Source organism: Anolis sagrei, chromosome 2 (assembly GCF_037176765.1).
Source record: "Anolis sagrei isolate rAnoSag1 chromosome 2, rAnoSag1.mat, whole genome shotgun sequence".
In the NCBI taxonomy this organism is placed as follows: Eukaryota; Metazoa; Chordata; class Lepidosauria; order Squamata; family Dactyloidae; genus Anolis; species Anolis sagrei.
This window is the reverse complement of record NC_090022.1, coordinates 127,321,047-127,338,019: the sequence shown is the minus strand read 5'-3', so window position 1 is coordinate 127,338,019 and position 16,973 is coordinate 127,321,047. Positions and strand designations below refer to the sequence as shown.

Sequence of the window (16,973 nt, the reverse complement as noted above, 5' to 3'; positions counted from 1 at the left end):
GGAATGTTGGTGGAGAGGAAAAGAGATTTAAAGATGGGCTTAAAGCCAACTTTAAAAACTGTGGCATAGACATAAAGAATGGGAAGCCCTGGCCCTTGAGCGCTCTAACTGGAGGTCAGCTGTGACCAGCAGTGCTGCGGAATTCAAAGAGGCACGAACGGAGGGCAAAAGAGAGAAACGTGCCAAGAGGAAGGCGTGTCAAGCCAACCCTGACCAGGACCACCTTCCACCTGGAAACCGATGTCCTCACTGCTGACTCACCGCCAAGACACCACATTTGGAAGACAATCATCCTCGAGCTATGAGGGATTGCCTAAGTAATGTGTGTGTGTGTGTGTATTGACCTGTTAGCAAAAATAGCCAAAACACAGTTACTTAGTCCAAATTGAATACAACTGAAAGTCACAGCTTTACAGTTCAAAAGCTGCAGTGTCTTTCTGAAAAGGAAAGTAGGTATTCATCCCTAACTACATTTATGCTAATTTTCTTTTCAAACTAAAAGCATGGTTGAAGTTATAAACAGGTAGAAACATGAAAAGACAGGCAACAATGCACTCTTGGAGCTATAGGAAAAGCAGCTATGAATATGTAACTGTAAAGCAAGAGCTCTTCAGTGCAAACACTATTCAGGCCACGATACTTTAATGAAGACACTATAGTCTTAAAAACATAATTCACCTTTTGAAGGTTGACAATTTTTATATTACTCTTTATCCTCATTCCACAAGTTGCTCAGTGAGCTACTTTCTCAAAAATAAGTGTAAGGATTTGGTTGCAGAATTACTGAAAAGAAGCATGCAATCTTCATATGCAAGGCATTTACCTGATTTCTCTTTCCATAAAGAATTCTTTTTTACTAGTTAATCCATTAAAACACAATAATTACACTTAGTTTTAGAAAAAAAGGCTAATACTGGAGATGCCATAGAGGTATATAAAATAATTCCTGGTTTTTCTCCATCCCTTTTATTTGGAGGCATCAATTGAAGTGAATAATAGGGATTCATCACAGATATGTAGTTGTTTGTATAGCATATACATATAGTGTATGCTGAATACATTGAAAGTTATGGTAGTCAACATATGTAGTTCTACAGGTGCAATTACAATGGTTAAAGACAGACTCAGATTAAAATACATTGTGATACAATTTCAACCCATTTCGAAAATTTAAAAATCCCCAGAATTTGGATGAAGAAGCAATGAAATTAATCTTTACATCCTGCTTCAAAGATCCCTTCACTTCAAACAAATGTCTAAGAATCATAGAGTTGGAAGAGACCTCATGGGCCATCCAGTCCAACCCCCTTCCAAGAAGCAGAAAAATCACATTTAAAAACACCCCCTGACAGATGGCCATCCAGCCTCTGTTTAAAAGCTCCAAAGAAGGAGACTCCACTACACTCCGGGGCAGAGAGTTCCACTGCTGAACAGCTCTCACACTTAGGAAGTTCTTCCTCATGTTCAGATGGAATCTCCTTTCCTGTAGTTTGAAGCCACTGTTCTGCATCCTAGTCTCCAGGGCAGCAGAAAACAAGCTTGCTCCCCCTCCCTATGACTTCCCCTCACATCTTTATACACGGCCCTTATCATGTCTCCTCTCAAGCCTTCTATTCTGAAAGCTAAACATGCCCAACTCTTTAAGCCGCTTCTCATAGAGCTTGTTGTCCAGGCCCTTGATCACTTCAGTCGCCCTCCTCTGGACACATTCCAGCTTGTAAACATCTCCCTTCAATTGTGGTCCCCAGAATTGGAGACAGTATTCCAGGTGTGGTCTGACCAAGCTAGAATAGAGGGGTAGCATGACTTCCCTGGATCTAGACACTATACTCCTATTTATGCAGGCCAAAATCCCAATTTTTTTTGTGTCGCTGCTTGACATTGTTGGCTCATATTTAGCTTGTTCTCCATAAGGACACTAAAAGGGAGGAATTTATAAAATGTTTCTGTAACATAAAGAGGGTCTAGAAGAGGCTTGGGAGAAAAGTTGCCCATAGCAATGATAAATTCTGTACCCAGTCACCCAACTCCTAAAATCGGGAAACATCATGTTAGAAATAACAGACCAAATACATTCCACGTGGTGAAAAATCCACATCACCGGAAAGCAAGATCATTCAGTTGCAAGACAGGCTGGACAAGGCCAAAAATCATAGCTGAAGGCGTAATATCTGCTTAAGTAGAATCTTTGATCATGAAGAAAATGGTGACCTAGTTTTATACTTGATGTCCTAGTTTACTGAAATATACTCAGATCTGAATATCACTGTGAATGGTTCTGAAAGAATCCGCAGAAGCACTGCAACATTCTTCCTATGGAATTTGTGGGTATTCTCAAAATATTATAGGATTTGGATGATATGCTTGAAAATCCCAGGCATACCAAAGGATTGCCAGGCACAAATTATGGTCTCAAGATGTTTTTTCTGGCTTAGTGTTTTAATGAAGAGATTTAAAGCAGTGTTTCAACAGGAAAGAATACGACATTGATGCTGATTTCCTTCAGTGTAAAAAAAATGCTGTTTATTCACTTTACTGGAGTGAATAAACAACAATTAAAACTTTTGGAGGATATACATGATCTTTTCCTCGAAATCAGTAAATCAAACAAGAACCCAGAAGAAGAAAAATGTTCACAGGAACAAGCGGGAAAACTGAGCCAAAACCCAGAAAAGCAGTAAGACATAAGAAAAACCTGCTTGGAAAAGAAAATTCAGTAAATATTCTGATTTTGTGATACTGTATCACAAATGTCATCATATGTGTAAACATATTTTGCTCATCAAAATTTTGCTCATCATATGTATATTTTAACAATTTCTAAAATGCACTTCAGATGTATTATTATTCAAAATATAATCCAGTTTGTAAAAGGTTTTATGTTACATTTAATGATCACATGCTTCTGCTATTAAGATAGAAAATTCTTGCGATTTAGATATTTTAGAAGGATATATAGTTATACATAACTTTTTTGAATTGTTAAAAAAAAGAGATGCATATATGACAATGTAATATAGTGAATGTACATCTATATAATACAAATTTACTAACAAAGGTAATTGATTTCCACGGATTTATAGGGCAACAATTAAAACTAGAACAATATATCCAAACCAATATTGAAATGAGTACTGGATATGAGAAGATATGATAACAAATTTTTGACATCAGATGACAAAAAATGTATCTGCTTTCCTACAGAGAAGATTTAGAACTTTAAAAAATTTAGATGATATGTATTATAATACTTGTGTGGAAGATATGGATGTAATAACTATAACACACACAGAAACACATATACTAGTCATCCCTGGCCACATATCTTTTACATCTTTTCCTGTCCCGTGTCGCCCCATAGGCCTTCATTTACCTCACTTCAAGAATAGCACAGGACCATTCCTCATTCTCATAATTCTCCCCTCCATCCCTCCCTCTCTCTCTATATATATATTCCTTCCCTCCCCCTTTCCTTTGTTCCATCTTTTTTGTGCATCTCTCTTTCTTTCCTTCCTTCCTTCCCTCCCTTTTTCCTTCTTTCCCCCCTTTTTCTTTCCCTTTGGCTTTCTCTCCTTTCTTCCTTCTCTACATCTTTCCTTCTTTCCTTTGCTCTTTGCTTCCATCATTTTTTCTCTTTCCTTCCTTCCTTCCCTCCCTCTTTCTCTCCTTCTTTCCTTCCTTCATTTCCTTTCTCCTTCTTTCCATTCTTCTTTTCTTTCCTTCTCTCCTTCCTTTCTTCTCTGTTTCCTGCTTTCCCCCTTCTTTCCTTCCTTCTTTCTCTCCTTCCTTCCTTCCCTCTTTCCCTCATTTTCTCCTTCCTTTCTGTCTTTTCTCTCTCAATACCTTGGGGGTCCCTCCCAGCTCCTTCCTCTTTCCCAGGATGCAACGCTTCACCTCCCTCCTTCCTTTCCTGCCTGCCTTTGCCTCCATCTTCCCTTCACCCCTTGCATCAAGAGTCTCGGGCAGGCCATGGCTGCTGGGCCTCCTGCTGGCGGATGCCTTGGCCACCCCTTCGGAAGAACCTTTTGTCCGGCAGTTGGGGGACCTCTTGGCCTGCTGGGATGGAGGAGCTCTCTTGAGCATGCGTACCCCCCTGCGTGCATACGCTGTATCATCTTCTACTTTTTTGGATTTGTAAGTTCTTTTTGCCTTTTTTTGTTGGTCACACCTTGGGTCGTTATGTGTTTTGGGACCAAATTTGGTATCATTTTGTCCAGTAGTTTTTTTGTTTATTGTATCCCACAAATGAACATTACACACACAGACACAGACACACACACAATCTCCCCCAAATCCCTTCCTCTTCTTTGGTGATACTGTAGATATTTATATAACTCTTAATCTACTACTAACTAGAGCTCCATAACCCTCGCCCCACTTTTTATTTTTATTTTTTTTGTGTATGTGTTTCTATTTTTTAAGGTACAGGGTGAGGCAGCATAACTTCCTTTTTTCAAAACTTAATAAAACCCATAGTATGAATCAGATTTTTTTTTTTTATAATGTAGGAGCATACCTAAAGTTTTGTTTTACGTAGTTTTGAAGATCAAATTAGAGAGGTGACGTCCCCCATTCTCCATACACTGAGTAAACCGATTTCTGGCGTTTGTCATGACTCTTGCCAGCATAGCAGGCATTATGTTGGCAATTTCAGCCTGGATGTTGGTCTTCAAATCTTGTAGGGTTCTTGGACGGTTCACATAAATACAGGATTTCAAAAAAACCCATAGAAAAAAATCAGAAGGGGCCAAATCTGGAGAGTGGGCCGGCCACTCCAAATCCGCTCGAAAAGTAGGCCTCAATGGCAAAAGCACGCTCCTCACTGTTCCAACACATGATGGCGACTGAACTGTGTCAGGACAAAACTTTATACTCCCGCCTCTCAAACGAGAGCACTAGGGCTCCGCTACGTCTTCAACCGACTGAAAGGCACGCATTTTAAAAAAGGAAGTTATGCTGCCTCACCCTGTATAATAATAAGAACTATTATCAGAAAAAAGATAGAAAATTCTATCTCCAAGCTGTCATGTCTCAGCTTGAGGACACTTATTTAGAGACCCAGAATGCCCAGTAACTAACCATTTCTATGAACCACCAGAGCCTGGATCCACCTGGAGCCTCAAAAGAGATAGTTGATGGTCCAACCTCCCAAAAAGAATATAGTCAAACATTAGAGGCACAGGGAGAATTTTCCCTTATGTTTTGTGATTAAAAGGGCAGACCACAACTTCCATGCTCAAATGAAGTGCTTAGCTGTAACAAAGAACTCCTCATAGGTAGAGGTCTCATGATTAAGAGGATTTTTTCTAGAACTTTATAATGCACAACAGGTGAAGGTGTAACCTCTTGCAATTTCTAGGCGGGCTAGAAAACCATTCTAATTACAGGCCAGGACCATACAATACTTTATCACAAACAATGAAAAAATCTACCTCCACAGTGTTTGTTCAATATAAAGAAAGGTTCAAATATGTGATCCTATTACTAGAACATATTTGGAATGCACTGAAAGGACCTCTTTCAGAACAGTGTCATACACAGGTTTGGTCAGCAGAGGGTGCTAAAAGACGGAAACAGACAACAAAGAATATACTAGAAGTATGAACTACTGGAATGCACAAGCAATAAAAGTTACAGATGGAAAACAATGAGTATCTGAGTTCTTCCTGGACTGTCAGGAAAACAGTTGTCTTACCAAAGAAATCATCGTCAACTAACATATCAAAACAGAGGCCTAAATGGATGAATATTGGTAAATGTGAAGACAAGATAGCAACATAGTTAATGCACACTGTTGTTATTGTGTACCCTCACATAGTGGAATCATAGAATCATAGAATCAAAGAGTTGGAAGATACCTCATGGGCCATCCAGTCCAACCCCCTGCCAAGAAGCAGGAATATTGCATTCAAATCACCCCTGACAAATGGCCTTCCAGCCTCTGCTTAAAAGCTTCCAAAGAAAGAGCCTCCACCACACTCCGGGGCAGAGAGTTCCACTGCTGAACGGCTCTCACAGTCAGGAAGTTCTTCCTCATGTTCAGATGGAATCTCCTCTCTTGTAGTTTGAAGCCATTGTTCCGCGTCCTAGTCTCCAAGGAAGCAGAAAACAAGCTTGCTCCCTCCTCCCTGTGGCTTCCTCTCACATATTTATACATGGCTATCATATCTCCTCTCAGCCTTCTCTTCTTCAGGCTAAACATGCCCAGTTCCCTAAGCCGCTCCTCGTAGGGCTTGTTCTCCAGACCCTTGATCATTTTAGTCGCCCTCCTCTGGACACATTCCAGCTTGTCAATATCTCTCTTGAATTGTGGTGCCCAGAATTGGACACAGTATTCCAGATGTGGTCTAACCAAAGCAGAATAGAGGGGTAGCATTACTTCCTTAGATCTAGACACTATGCTCCTATTGATGCAGGCCAAAATCCCATTGGCTTTTTTTGCTGCCACATCACATTGTTGGCTCATGTTTAACTTGTTGTCCACGAGGACTCCAAGATCTTTTTCACACGTACTGCTCTCGAGCCAGGCGTCCCCCATTCTGTATCTTTGCATTTCATTTTTTCTGCCAAAGTGGAGTATCTTGCATTTGTCACTGTTGAACTTCATTTTGTTAGTTTTGGCCCATCTCTCTAATCTGTCAAGATCGTTTTGAATTCTGCTCCTGTCCTCTGGACTATTGGCTATCCCTCCCAATTTGGTGTCACCTGCAAACTTGATGATCATGCCTTCTAGCCCTTCATCTAAGTCATTAATAAAGATGTTGAACAGGACCAGGCCCAGGACGGAACCCTGCGGCACTCCACTTGTCACTTCTTTCCAAGATGAAGAGGAAGCATTAGTGAGCACTCTCTGTGTTCGTCCACTTAACCAATTACAGATCCACCTCACCGTAGTTTTGCCTAGCCCACATTGGACTAGTTTCCTTGCCAGAAGGTCATGGGGGACCTTGTCGAAGGCCTTACTGAAATCCAGGTACGCTACATCCACGGCATTCCCCGCATCTACCCAGCTTGTAGCTCTATTGAAGAAAGAGATCAGATTAGTCTGGCATGACTTGTTTTTGATAAATCCATGTTGACTATTAGCGATGACTGCATTTGTTTCTAAGTGTTTGCAGACCGCTTCCTTAACAATCTTTTCCAGAATCTTGCCCGGTATCGACGTGAGGCTGACCGGACGGTAGTTGTTTGGGTCGTCCTTTTTTCCCTTCTTGAAGACTGGGACCACATTGGCCCTCCTCCAATCTGCTGGAACTTCTCCCGTTCTCCAAGAACTCTCAAAGATGGTTGCCAATGGTTCCAAAATGACTTCCGCTAGTTCCTTCAGTACTCTTGGGTGTAGTTGATCTGGCCCTGGGGACTTGAACTCATTAAGAGCGGCCAGGTATTCCTGGACGACTTCTTTCCCAATTTGGGGTTGGATGTCCTCCAATCCCTCATCCACTCCATCTTGCTGAGGTTGAAGACTCTCTTTTTGTGAGAAGACCGAGGCAAAGAAGGCATTAAGTAGTTCTGCCTTTTCCCTGTCCCCTGTCAGCATTGCCCCATCTTCTCCTCGAAGAGGTCCTATCGCCTCCTTGTTTTTCCTTTTTCTACTGACATAAGAATAGAAGCCCTTTTTATTGTTTTTAATGTCCCTGGCAAGTCTGAGCTCGTTTTTTGCTTTAGCTTTGCGGACCTTTTCCCTACAGGTATTGGCTATTTGTTTGAATTCTTCTTTGGTGATTTCTCCCTTTTTCCACTTCTTGTGCATGTCTCTTTTGTGTCTTAGCACAGTTAGAAGTTCTTTGGACATCCATTCTGGCTTCTTTGCACTTGTCCTATTTTTTCTCTTTGTTGGCACGGTTTGCAATTGCGCCTTGAGTATTTCACTCTTGAGAAATTCCCATCCATCCGTAGCTCCCTTGTCTTTTAGTATCTGTGTCCACGGAATGCTGCTCAGCGTTTCCTTCATTTTTTGGAAATCAGCTCTCCTAAAGTCCAAAATGCGGGTTTGACTTATCTTAGTTTCGGCCTTCCTTTGTACCTCAAATTGCAGGAGCACATGGTCACTTGCCCCTAAGGATCCTACCACTTCGACCACATCGATCAGGTCCTCTGCATTTGTTAGGATGAGATCAAGAGTAGCCAATCCCCTTGTTGCCTCTTCTACCTTCTGGACCATGAAATTGTCTGCAAGGCAAGCGAGGAATTTGTTGGACCTTGTACTCTTGGCCGAGTTTGTTTTCCAGCAAATATCGGGATAGTTGAAATCGCCCATGACTACTACATCTCTTTTCTGTGCCTGTTTGGTCAACTGTTGGCAGAAGACTTCATCAAGATCTTCCTCCTGGCTCGGGGGTCTGTAGTAGACGCCTACAACGACATCTTTTTGAGTCCCAGTTCCCTTGATTCTTATCCAGATGATTTCAAGCTGGTTTCCCAGATTGCTGTCTTGAATTTCTTCTGCAGCATAAGAGTTTTTGACATATAAGGCTACTCCGCCTCCTCTCCCCTTTGTTCGGTTTCTGTGAAAGAGGTTATACCCCTCGATATCTACATTCCAGCGATAGGAGTCATCCCACCAGGTTTCAGTGATGGCTATGATATCATATTTGTGGTGTAGTGCTAGAAGTTGGAGTTCGTCTTGTTTATTTCCCATGCTCTGTGCATTAGTGTAAAGACATGTGAGCCCCTGGGATCTTCCCTTGAGCTGTTTAATTGGGATTATTGTGCTTTTGGTACGTGGTCCTTGTTGTGTTTGTGCAGCCCTCCGTTTAGCCTTCTGGCGATTCCCAGACATTATGGGTAAAGTAGTGTTCACAAGGCTGTTGTCCCCCTCCCCCAGTGGACCTAGTTTAAAGTGCGTCTAATGAGGTTTGCGAGTCTGTGAGCAAAAAGGTGTTTTCCTACTTGTGTGAGATGCACCCCATCCCTTGCCAGTAGGCCATCCTCCTGGAATAGCAGGCCATGGTCGAGGAAGCCAAAGCGTTCCTCCTGACACCATTTTCTAAGCCAGTCATTGACCTGTACTATTTTTCTGGCTCTTGTGGGTCCGTGTCTTACAACAGGGAGGAGGGATGAAAAGACCACCTGTACATTACATTCTTTTAGCATTGCTCCTAGAGCTCGAAAATCATTTGTGATCTTTTGAAACGTATGCCTTGCAGTATCATTGGTTCCTACATGAATCCATTAATAATTTTAATCTGAGAAGGTATCCTCTTCTTGTCCCAGAAACAAAATCCTTTTACTTGGCTTAAAATAGCTCAGGAAGACCTAAAACATGGGGGAAATACTACATGACCCCTAAAGTACTTGTGGGCATTTCAATGCAAAAAAAAAAGATTTTTAGTCGGGAGCAGATGCAACTACCCAAGTTCTACTTTTAGCCAACCACATTTGCCTACCGTTGTTCTAGGTCAAGAGGTGGCAAGATGTGATCTGTGCAATTGACATCCCTTTGTTTACTGTTGTGCTCACCCAAAGTATAACATAGAAATAAAACATGTTTTGCTTTGCAAACATTCTATAGAGACTTTGGGGAAATTATTGCTATGTTTTAGGGCTCCTTAAGCCATTTTAGGCTCAGAGTAAGCTTTAAAAATAGGGAGTGAACTTTCTGTTAAAAAAAGACCCCCCAGGGCCCAAAATATGGTGGAAATCCCATGTGCCTTGTAGAGGGGCCCTTTTTTGCACACTATGGACATGTTTGTGGGTAACGTCACTCTCCAAGGCCTCCTGGGTGACAATGTGGCTCTCTCTCCTCAGTAATTGTCCATTCCAGTTTAGGTGTTTTGGACTATATTTCACCTAACTCCCTAGTCAGACTGATATGAGATGAAGGCTAAAGTTTTCCCAATGAATTTAAAGAGTATTTACTGGACAAAAGATGTAAACGTAAATAAATGTTTGTACCCAGCCTGCTTTACCACTGGCCTGCAAAGGCTACATTTGTGGTTCCTAAAATTAGGCTAGTGTGATACCAAGTCAGGAGTTAAGTGACATGTGTATAAACTTCTGAGAGATGGCTTTGCTCAGTACTCTGCAAATGTTGTTAAATAGGTTTAGCCTCCAGCACACAAAGCAAACTCTATTTTGTTAAACAAGCCTTCAAATTAATCCAGGAGTTGTTTTCAATCACTATTTGCAAATCTCTAAATGGACAAACCAGCAATTGAAAATGCAGATATTAAACCAAGGAGGGAGAAATATCTGATACATATTTTACTCAGAATGGAAGACCATACATGCTACATAATGCTCCAGCTTTGTTTGTAAACACAGTTACCATAATAGACCCTTGTAACCTTAATTACATCCTGTGGAGTAGCACAGTATCCATGGTTGTATTCAAAACAATCTTTCAATTATTCAGTTTTTAACAGAATGCCAAAACCCAAATTATTTTTTCATGCTAAAAACTGACAGAAGTCTAGAAAAATTAAATGAAAGTGGGTTCATAACACAGAAGTGACATGACAAATAAATAAAATGCATTGCAATACATGGTAACACCTAATTTACATACCACTAAAATGATTATACAAATCATAGAGAGTAAGCTTCTATTGGCTATGACTTAAGAGTGGCAACAATAAAGGCAATGAGAAAACTACTAATTCAAGACATTAACGTCTAAGTACAAAACCATCACAGCCATTGCCTCCTCTGTGAACCATATAGAAGTATCTGGCTGACCACTGTTACATGAGGGAATGCGCCAAAGGGCTGCCTGCCACCATCATTTGCTAGCCCAGGCACTAAAAAGGCCAAAATGTATAATGCAGCAGAGTGGGCTGGTGCTTCTAATCTCTCCCCAAATTGATGAAGCTCTCACCTATTGCTATTCTACTCAGAAAAAGGATGGTTCGTTTTTTCATGAAAATAACAGGACAATTGTCCCTGCTTTACTTACCATCACCTCTATTACTGCTTTACACACAACCTAAAATATGATTTCTTTCTAGGCATTTGTAGGTTGCCCAGCACAATGGAGGACCTACAAAGACCTAGAAAATTAATATTTGAGGTAGGAATAAACAGGGCTTGCAATTTTTATGTAGAATCACAGTTTTTATATTTGTGCAAGGACTCTGCGTCCCTAAGGAAATACTTTTTGGGTAATTTTTACTAACATTTCTAGACTTCAAGAGGGTTTGAAATATTCTTCAGAATTTTACAGAATGATAGGGATCCCTTTCCATTATTCTCTACAGTTCCTTCTGGAAAAGAAATCCATGTATGGAAAACTCTAGATCCAACCTACACTATTTGACATACAAATTAATAAAATGCATGTCCATTCAGTTATTAAAGTAGCTGAATGGATATGCATCCAACATTAAAATTGTAACCGTGCACACTTTTTATCTTTTAAAAACCACAATAAACCAAAACTCTGCACATGAAACAACCAAGATGGACAGAGAAAACTTTAAAGCCAAATCTTCATGTACCAGAACACACATATAAATAAGTGGGCTGGGGTGGGTGGGGGGTTACCTTGATACAGAGTTTATTCTTGTCTAGTTCCCTCCAGCTATTACTCTCCAATCTCCATTTTTGTCAAGCAACAGAAATGCAGTTCTGTAAGAAAATAATAAATATAAAACTACAGATATCCAAATGTGTATACATCCGTTTCTAAAATTATGCACCCTTTTAGGCTTTAGCTCTATTTTATATCTACTTATCTAATATCTGCAAATGCTATGTTGGTGCAGAAATTATACTATTTTAAACAATGACAAGCCAAGTAATGGTGAGCAGCTCATAATCAGACAAAACACACTCTCTATGTCTATGTCCTGATATTGCCTGTAACATTTTGACTCATCGCACAATATAAAACTGTTTCAGTTTTTAAGCACCTGATTTAGTCAGAGGTAGAAAAAATAGAACAGAATCACAGAGGAATTCGTGAAGGTCTACACACATTTCCACACAAAACTCTTTTCCATTGAACTTCAGAAGACACAGAGGAAAGAAAGGAAGAAAGTTTTGTGCTAATATGATTATTTGAAACTAAAACAGCCTAGATGGGAAAAGATTTCATGAAATAAATAAAGGCCCCATCTGCAAGATTTTCATTTCAAGCATGAACGATATTTCAGCCTTCAACATATTTTGTGCAGTTTCACTAATGCTTGGATCATAGTTATGTTATTAGAATAAACTAACCCTCATCAATTGTTCGACACAACTGAGAACCAACAGCAATAAATATTATCTATGTACATAGAGGATATCGCGTAGAGCAAAAAGCATCCAACTTATATTGTATAATATTGTATTTTTCCATTACACTACAGACGTTAAAACTGCAAAGACCCATTCAAACATAAATATGGACAGAAATTTACGTTTTAACATTTCCTCAACACAAGTGTTCATTTTAAAATCCCACTGAACACTGATCTCTAGGCAAGCAACACCAACACAAACTGTAATTATGACTGAACTAAGCAAAATGAATCTGTGTTGAATAATAAAGGGTGCTTTGATTGGCAAAGGGTTGGACTGGATAGCCCTTGTGGTTTCTTCTATGACTGTAAGCAAAGTGGAATGAAGGAAAGTGAGGAGCAACCTTGAACCCTAAGGCAGAATTAAGAGACAAGCAAGTAGGTTTGAGATTGTTAGAATTGGCTCTGGGTTAAGGAAACTTGATAGTAAATTATGTCAGTCTCCACTCGAAATCTCACTTACATCCCTTAAACAAAATTGAAATACACTGAAGTTTCTCTTACTATCCCTTTGACTACAGAAAATAATAGCTGTAGAAACTTGTTTTAGGAAAATTAATTTGGAAAGCATAAATTAGAACTTTTGATTAAAATCAGTAGCACTGTGAAAAGATGAAACTAGGTAAATCTTATGCATGAAGAATTCTGAATTCCACACACAGAAGCTATGTTCACATTTCTAAAAGATATCTGCCACAAACAGCTGCTTTGCGCTTGTGGAAATCATTGTGGATTTACTTTCGGGAATTCAGGTTAAAGTGAGGGAAACAAAAAACTATACATGGCAAATGCATACACACACACATACACACACAAACTGTTATTCACTTGTCAGATTATAATCCTTGCATTAGCTCCATTGCTTGGCTATGGAAAACACGAATTCACTCAATTTTATTTTTATTTTTTCCCTTGCTCCATAGTTCCAAATCATCGAATCTTGGTCATCTCACTGATGGTTAGCACTTATCACTCTTCTAACAAACAAAGTTAACAAGCACGGGGGAAATATTACCACCCTACACATATGGCATTGTCCACAACTGTAACTAATATGATTATCAAACTTCTGGTGTCAAAAGTCAACTAACAAGCATGTTTTCAAGTGAACTTCAGTTGATTCTGCCAACAGAAGACTAGTTGAAAGACCGGGCAAGGAAATTAGCATCAACAACATTCAGAAAATATAATAATCTTGAATGTAACTGTTGCACATATAGTATGCACAGGATATGAATTCTGACTGTTTTACACAAAAATCCACATACTACACGTTTTTAGTGAATAAAGCTTTTTCTCATGATACATTACTAAAAAAGACCTTGAAGGGAAAATAGGGGAGAAGTACAAATATTCAAAAGTACATAAATAATCATATCAATGTGAGGTTTAAATACTCAAAATGATTGAAAAAGACTGGAAAAGCATTTCCTCAGGGATTGCATTTAAAACTGCAGGAGGATATATACAAGACAATTTACAGATTGCATCTAACATCTATAAAATTATCTTAAATTCCTCTTCCCTGTTAGTGAAGATTTAACCAAAAGGCATACTATTAAATTTATGGCTTAGTATAACAGACCTTGGGCACCAAATACTTAATCACATGTCAAATTACTAAGCAGAAAATAATATACGAAAGCATAATGTTTGTTGTAAAAAGTATTTATTTATTTATTTACTGCATTTCTATACAGCTTTTCTCGCCCCTAGGGAGTGTTGTAGTTCAGCGTGATGGTAACGTTCCTACTACTGGTAGGAGGGAGAAGAGGTCTGCGCAGGAGTCAGAGGGGGAACAACAGTGGAAACGCATTAGGGAAATAATCATGGCCCCAAGTGATTCTGAGACGTTTGAAGGCTTTTCCGATTGCGAAATGGGAGATGGGAAGGAGAGCAGGGGAGTAAAGAGGGCTACTTGCGATCCAGAGTCCGATGAGGAGCTTCAGAGGAAGTGCATCCGGGAAATACTTAGTGCTCCTACGGAGGATGAGGATTTCATGGGGTTTGAAAGGAGTGATGGGTCTGGGAGTGATATGGGAGAGGAGGAGGAGGAGCTGGATTGGACCCGTGTTCAACAGATTAGGGACATTTGTAACCAACCCACCTCCAGTGATGAATTTGAGGGGTTCACAGGGGATTGGCAATCGGGGAGAACTTGGCAAGATCTAAGTCTTGGCAGATGCTGGCAGAGATGGAGGGATGCGTGCTCGGGTTCAGCTGCAGGGTTGGATGCAGCTGAGAGCGATGAGGAAAGGGTGGGGAGCTCATCATCCCCTAATGAGGAAATCTAGGATAAAAGTGGGTTCTGATTGAATGATACTTTGCAGAAGGCAAAGTGTCGTTATGGGACATAAATCTTTGTTACTGCCAACTCTCGAGCTTGGGTCCTTGGGCTACAGCTTCCTGTGTTCCTGCATTCCTGTGACTCCTGTGTTCCAGTGTTTACATTACTCAACGGCTTGACCACGGACTGGTTTGACTATCGCTTTTGGCTTTTTGGACTTTAAACTCTGCTAACTTTGTGCTTGAACATCACATCGTTTTTGGGACTTCGTCTTCCATTTTCTGTGACTGTGTTTTTGTACTGTGTTAATTTTCAAGCAGATTGCTGAACTTTGAGTTTAACCCAGATTAAACAGCGTTATAATCCGGGTTATATTTTTGTTACTGGTATCGTTGCGTTTTTGATGCCAAATTGCTACTCTGACTCTCTGCACTGAAGTTAAGTGCTTTGAAAGACTATTTTTGTACAATGAAGTTGTGTTTGAACTCTTTATCTTGTGTTTGGCTCTACTTAAGGCTTCTGGGCCTTGACAGGGGGACTCAAAACGGTGTATAGCATAATAACTGGCAAAAATTCAATGCCTCACATACAAATAAAAACAATACAATCTTAAACATTCAGACGTCATTTCTCTGTAGTTATCACTAGAAAACTATGGCAATTAAACACTGGAAGTCTGAAGAAATAACACACAAGCTGATGTGATGAAAGAAAACAAAGGATTAGGCTTTGAATGAAAAGCTAACGGAAAGTAACAAGGCATTACTGAAAATGAATGCCACGGGATCTGGACCTAGAAGTGTAGGCCCTGGAGAGGATTAGTGGACATAGATTTAATTTTGAGGGAAGGGCAGCAGATACCGTATTTTGAATTCTTAAGTACTGGAGAAATAGAAACAAAAACGTAACTACTGTTGATCAACATAACAAGATGTATGTATCATATTGATAGAATTATTTATGTACTTTTGAATATTTGCACTCCTCCCCTATTTTTCCTTCAAGGTCTTTTTTTTAGTAATGTATCTTGAGAAAAAGCTTTATTCACTAAAACATGTAGTATAAGGATTTTTGTGTAAAATGGTCAGAATTAGTATCCTGTGCATACTATACGTACAACAGTTACATTCAAGATTATTTTTTCTGAACGCTATTGATGCTTCCTTCTATACAAAAGGAACCATATAGTGTTTCCTTCACCAATTGTCATCCTAATATACAACTGAAGAGTTCAAAATGCCAAATGCTACAGCTTCATACATTATAAATAAAATATTTCCTGTTGCTGGAGCAGATCAGGCATTCAACGAAGTTCTGCTTATATTCCAGTTTTAACCAAGTTGCCAGGAAACAGGAAAATGTGTTTCAGAATTTTTTATATGACTGATACATATGTCTTCATAATTTCAATGCATCTTTTCTAATTATGACTATGTTTGGATCTAACTCAACTTCTGAGGTTGCATATTATCTTTCCTATTTCCTCTCTTATTGCTTCACAGTTTGTTATGTCATGAATTCAAACATATAAAAGATGGATTAGGCCTGCCTTCCATGCCATATTTATAAATAAAGCTTTTATCTTGATTTTATGCAAACACACATGGCAGTTTTCTGGTTCATTTATCATGGCAAAGCAAATTTTGGCAAACCAGGAAGTCACTCATTCATTGGGTAGAGTATACAAGGAAGTAGGACTCATCTATGTAAATGCCACTCATGACTTGCCATTACATATCAACTGGTTCTATATTTCTGATCTTCTACTTCATGTGTTTCAATCACTTTAGCATTTTAAGTCTCCCAAAGTTTCAGTATACAACTGTACCCTTATAAACATTCCATTCTCTAAAAACGATAGGGAATGCTTTCTCTCCTTCTCCTCACTTTTCTACTTCCAACCTTTTTCCCTTCAAAATTCCAAATGGCTTCCCTTACCAACTATCTCTCACTTCTGCCTCCTTGCTCTCAACTGTATAGGAGCACTAAGAGAGCTATGCATTATGAGTGAGAATTTCATTTACTTCTGGAGAAATGTTTCAAATTTGAAATGCTGTAATAGATGCAATAATAATTGAGACTTGCCTACAGCTTAAAGAATTCAGAAGGCCGAAAACAAGGACCTGCTTTGCACCACCCTGGAAGAGGAACTCTCAAAAATATAGAAAAGAATAGCAATGGCTCTAGTAGAATTTCTTCTACTAGGAAGTTTCCCCAGTATGAAAGACATTATGGCCCTGATTACCCATTTTGCTAAGATCTGCAGAAACAAAGTTAGACCCACAAAGTTTCTGAGTCAGAAAGAACCAATGTTAAGCATATTATAAACAATGCCTCAAGGGATGGATGGAAAGATGTTGGACAGGTAATCGTTTAGCTGTCACTATGCTGGCCATGGAGAGAAGAGGCAGGCACTACTTCATCATCCTAAGTGTTATTGCCCTGGTCTTGAAGGGAGAAAA

General features: G+C 39.6%; 1 protein-coding gene across 6 annotated transcripts in view; it reads right to left on the bottom strand.

The window, feature by feature from the left end:
• BRD4 (bromodomain containing 4) overlaps nt 1–16,973 on the bottom strand; it is an 87,025-nt gene that overhangs the window by 57,864 nt on the left and 12,188 nt on the right. For 2 of the 6 annotated variants that reach the window (XM_060764421.2, XM_060764423.2), the window contains exon 2: nt 11,485–11,568. The exons of the other annotated variants lie outside the window; for them this stretch is intronic. The gene's annotated coding sequence lies outside the window, so the exon portion shown is untranslated. The remainder of the gene's footprint in view (nt 1–11,484; nt 11,569–16,973) is intronic. 6 annotated transcript variants of the gene reach the window in all.